Genomic DNA, 5,402 nt, shown 5'->3' with positions numbered 1-5,402 from the left:
TTTTCAGACCAACCCATAGGAACTTACACTCATCTCTAACATGTGTCCTCATTTAACAACTTTGAAGTGTTTTACCTGGTCACTGAAAGAAGGCACCAGGGATTGGAAAAGCTGCTGAGAGAGAAGTGACTATCCTGAGCACACTAAAAGGGGATGGGTCTCCCTTTGAGAAGAGAATGAACTGGCCAGATATTGAGGATAGTCAGACATGGGGGTGGGTGGCTCTTGCTATACTGACTTAGCTGAGGTCTTTGCTAAAGCTGATTTTACAAGGAAATGTACAGATAGACCTAGGAAAGGGTTCAGGAGCCTGACTAGTTTCATCAAGCAGAAAATCTTTGTCAACTAAGAAACAAGATCCCCTTCACTGCATGTGAAGGGAGTAGGTTCAGTGGTTCCTCAGGGTATTTTTAGGGGCACACCTGAGTCCAGAAATGATCAAAATCATAATGAGACCTCAAGAGGAAAACTCTCACTGGCTTCCTCCTCACAACCCACCACTCCTGGCTCTTCTCAAAGGGTAATCACCGACCAACAGTTGTTGGCATCCCTGGAAACTCCTTACCAATGCAAATGCCCTTGACCTAGTGAATGAGAAACTCAAGGGATTCAGATGCACCCTCAAGTTTAAGAACCACTAGCTTAAATATATTTTACCCCATCCCTGGACTCTTCTTGGCTTGACCTCCTTCCCAGACAGTATTCCTCAACTTACTCACCACCAGGACCTACATCACCCAGATGGTCCCATCCTTCTGTCAGCACTGGATCAACCTAACACCTCACTTGCTAGGTCTGATTCTTCACCTGCAGGAGTACTGGAGCCAATCCCATAGCCACAGGATGCCATTTGGAGCTCCTTGTCACCTGACTCCACAGAAGGGCTGGACACTGCCCACTCTGTCAGTCTCCCCTCTTTCTATCCCAGGCAGCTCCCTCCCTCAGCTCCTTTGCTACTAAGGTGGCAGCGGCAGCTGCTGCTGCTGTTGCTGAGGATTGTGCAGCTCCATTGCCACCTCTCTCCACAAGCCGAGCCCTGCCTTCTCCTCCGACATTATAGCAGGTAGCTTTCTAAATCACTGATAAAAGAGTAAGACCAGGACTCCTCCAATTTCTCTTCTATCTACAAACTTACTGACATCTCCCCTCCTTTTCTAAATCAGTCCAGAGTCTCCCTGAGGCTTACTCAGGACTTATCCCTCCAGCTGTCCTAGTCACCTCGCTGCCACCTGCCCGAGGCCATGTGGCTATCAGCCAGGCCAAGGGCTTCTGTTCTTCCATCCTATCCAAGGTCTTTCCCTGGATTCAAAAACAATTGTGTAACAACATTTTCAAGCAAAAATTTTAAAAATATTTATGTAGCATCTATATTCTCTAATATACTACAAAGGTGGTTTTGAATTCCAGCTTTCCAATGACTATCAAGGAAGTGTTGGGCAAATGCTTTACTTTTCCTATACTTTAGCCTCTTCTGCGTAAAACAGGTATGCAAACACCTTCTGTATGATTATTTTTTAAAAGGGCTTAATACTATAAATGAAGACTATTGTAGTGATAAGAGCTTGACATACTAGATAAAATATTTTGTTTGCTCAATATATTAGATATGCATATGTTCAATATTTTCATTTAAACACATATAATCTGAGTGCTCCTTAAATTTCATTAGATGTTTTATATTTCAAATGCTTGCAACATGATTAGAAACTATAGTGAATATCCCAAGCCGGGAGTGGTAGCACATGCCTGTAATCCCAGCACACGGGAGGCTGAGGCAGGAGGATCGTTGCAAGTTCAAGACTAGCCTGTGCTACAAACTGAGTTCAAGGCCAGCCTGAACTGCATAGTGAGACCCTGTCTCAAAAACAAAAAAAAAAAGAATATCCCAACAAAAAACATGACAAGAATTCTTTAATTCCAAGTTTGATGGTGAGAAAAATCCAATGCTTCCATGGTACAAATGTTACTTGCTTAAAAGCAAATGATCAAGAGAATAGATTCTAAAATAAAAGTAAAAAGCAAAAAGGCACACCCCCAATGACCTCAAGGCCTTTTACTAGGTTCCATCTCTTAAAGGTTCTACCATCTCCTAGTACACAGTGCCATGCTAAAAAACACATGGAAGTATGGAGGACACTTACCATTCAACCTATAGCATTCTCTCCCTTCATCAATGATTTCTATCATTTTCGCCCCAAACTGCTAACCATGGCATGTCTTCAGATCAGACAGATCTAAGTGTAAATCCCAGATCTTTCCTTTACTACCTATGTGAACTTGGCCAAGTCATTTAACCCCACTAAAATTCAATTTCCTCACCTGAGAAATCAGGACAATAGTAAAGCCTATCTTACAGTTGTTGAAAGAATGAAATAGCAGTGAGTACCCAATAACTCCAGGGTTTCTGGCCTGCTGTGCCTAACAGGAAGCAGAGACAGGACCAGATAGGTTTGGAGGGAGGTCTAAGGCATCTCACTGGGTAACATCAACCACTAAAGTTCTAGAGGAACTCAGGAAGGGACCTGGGCCAGGGGTTTAGCTCAATAGTAGAACACTTGCCTAGTATGTGCAAGGCCTTGGGTTCAATGCCCTACACTGCAAAAATAAGTAAATAAAGAACTCTAGAGGAGAGTATCTCCCTCAAGCCAAGGGAGTAGAGTTTCAATCAAAATAGTGTAGACAATAAGATTAGATGCTGCTTGAAAGTGAACCAAAATGAAGACTGAAAGTGACCACTGAATTTAGCAACTAGGTCACCAGCAAGAGGCATTTCAATGATGTAATGTGGCCAGAAGCCAGAATAAAGTGGAAGAGGAGTGAATGGAAGTAAAGAAGTGTGATAACAGATATATTCCTAGAAATCTTAGCTGAGAGGGAAGGGGAGAGTTGTGGGGCACTGATGACCAGAACAGGTAGGCACAAATGAAATTAAATTTCTCTGTGTCTCTCTCCCTCCCTTCCTTCCAACCTCCTTCTCTCCTTCCCTCCCTCCCTCATGCTAGAGATACAATCCAGTATCTAACACATACTAGGCAAGTCCTCTCCCACTGAGCTATACCTCCAGCCCTGAAATTTGTCTCTTAAATAGTTGGAAGACTGTTGAGTGATCGTATGCGGAGAGCAGACCAGAAAAAGGAAGGGTCAGAGGGAAAATTCAGAGCAAGGGGATGAGGATGGTTTCAGCTCTCTGAAGAACAGAACAATGACATTCAGACTCCCAGGTGAAGAACTGGCATTTGTCATAATATACACTTTAAGCAAATCCACTTACAAACTCAGATTATGTGGTCTGTCTGAGCCGATGGTGCTCGTCTTCCATAGGAAGGGGCCTGGTAATCACAGTTCCTTGGTGGCCGCCTTGCTGGGTGGTCTTGCAAGCCATGGTTGAGAGACCCAGACATATGTCCCAAACTGGCTTCTTTCCAGTGCCAAAAGGTGGGTTCTGTACACAAAGCGTACAGGTAACTTTGGAAAGAACTCCTCTGAACTCCTATAGGCCAGTTTATAAGAAGATTCAGTATTCTCTGCCAGCACAAATGGGCATTTGGAAGCAGGCTGTCCAAAGGGAAGAGAAGCCTACTGGGGGAAGCACAAGGGCTCGTGCTCAAGGTACTTGGAGTTGATAAAAAAAGACACAGGAAGACCCTATTATCCCAAAGTAGAAAAGGAACTCATTTGCAGAACACCTCTAATTGGAGATTATATATTTACAAGATTCCCTGTTTGGCCAAACTTAGTTTAGTCAGGCTCCCAAATCTTCTAGGCTCACCTGGCACTTCCTTGTAAAATACAGTGCTGGCAAAATAAATAATAAAAACCTAGGTCAGTTTAGCCAGAACTCTGGGTATCTGATCACCTTCACTATCTGACCAGTTTCTTCATCCTCCTAGACCCTGTCTCATCACCCTGGCCTGTCTTCAGCAAGAGTCCTGTTGGAATCTCCCTCTACCCTATACCTCTCAGTCATTCTCCACCCTATAAATTCCCACTTGTCCATATTGTGTTCAGAACTGAGACCAGTCTTTCTTCCCTACTGCAAAATGTGTAGTGGCATATGCCTATAATCCCAGCAATCTCGAGGTTGAGGCAGGAGGATCGCCATGAGTTCAAGACCAGCCTGGGCTACGTAGTGAGTTCAAGGCCAGCCTGGATTCACAGTGAGACCATGTATTAAAAAAAAAACAAATAGTAAAACCTACTGTAAAATCCCACTGATCATAACCCTAAATAAAATCTGCTTTTCAAGAAAAAAATAAATTTTTATTTAAAATACCCACCCATTTTACTCTCCCAGTGCTTGGCAAAGTGTTGACAGAGGAAGAAGGGGGACTCAAGAAGCGGAGCTTGCCTGACACTCAGAACTAAGTGGTGGAGTCCAACTCTCTGGATATGAGATCCAGCTCTCCTGCCCCTACAGTCCACATGTTCCTATGCCCTAAAGCAGCACCCATGGGATGGCTAGAGGAGAGCTCTCACAGTTGCTGCCAGTCCTGTACCCTGCAGCTGGCGCCAGGGCAGCTGCCCCCACTTGCCAGGTTGGCCTGGGGTGGAGAAGGTCCCCAGTGCCTTAACCTTATCTCTGATAGGGCCCTGGCAGGCTTTCCAAGCACCATCAGTTCCCAAGGTTCTGGTCCCATATGGGCTGGGCCTGGCAGAGATGGTCAAGGAGGAAACAGCAGGAGTGCCAGCTGGACCTATTTGCAATCACAGCTGTTTGTGGCACCAGGACTGCCCAAGGTCTCCTCTCCAGGGTGCGAGGGTGAGAAGATGAGAAGGCAGGAGTTCCTCACACCGTTCTGGCCCAGATCCTTTGAGTTACGGATGGAAGCAACTGAACCATAGGAAGGCACGCCCCCAACCCACAACCTTGCACACCAACCACCATCACTACCCATGCCTCCAAGTCAGCCCGATCTCCAAGGGGCAAGCACCAGAGAGACCGGGGAGCCTTGCTAAAATGCACCCCGCAAGCCCCACGGAGGGTCTGTAGGTATGGTTCGAGGCCTGGGAGGCCTCAGAAGATTTGGGCCAGATCCTCAGCAGAGCTCACTTTGAGAAACTCGACTCTGGGACTGAGAGGATATCCCCTCCCCTCCCTGCTCCAAACTTTCCCCATCTCGCCGGGGGCACCGCACTGACATTTCCCATGCCCTCCGGTGGGCCTCGCCGCGCGCGCGATCGTGGACGCATCTGGGTAACCTGGAGAGGACCCAGTGCGACGGCCCCAGGGACCTGCGAGCCCCTTTCTCGACCACGCCACGGTCTCAGGAGGCGCAGTGCGGTGGCCGACAGGGGGCGCGGTCGGGGCAGGAAATGCAGGAAGGGGGCGCCTGGAGACCGCAGCCCAGCGCCCAGCGGCGGGAAAGGAGCGGGAGTTCGGCAGGCGGGAGGGAGGGCGCGGC

This window comes from Chinchilla lanigera, unplaced genomic scaffold (genome assembly GCF_000276665.1).
Source record: "Chinchilla lanigera isolate Chin_1 unplaced genomic scaffold, ChiLan1.0 scaffold00066, whole genome shotgun sequence".
NCBI classification, from domain to species: Eukaryota; Metazoa; Chordata; class Mammalia; order Rodentia; family Chinchillidae; genus Chinchilla; species Chinchilla lanigera.
Note: the sequence above shows the minus strand (reverse complement) of the source record.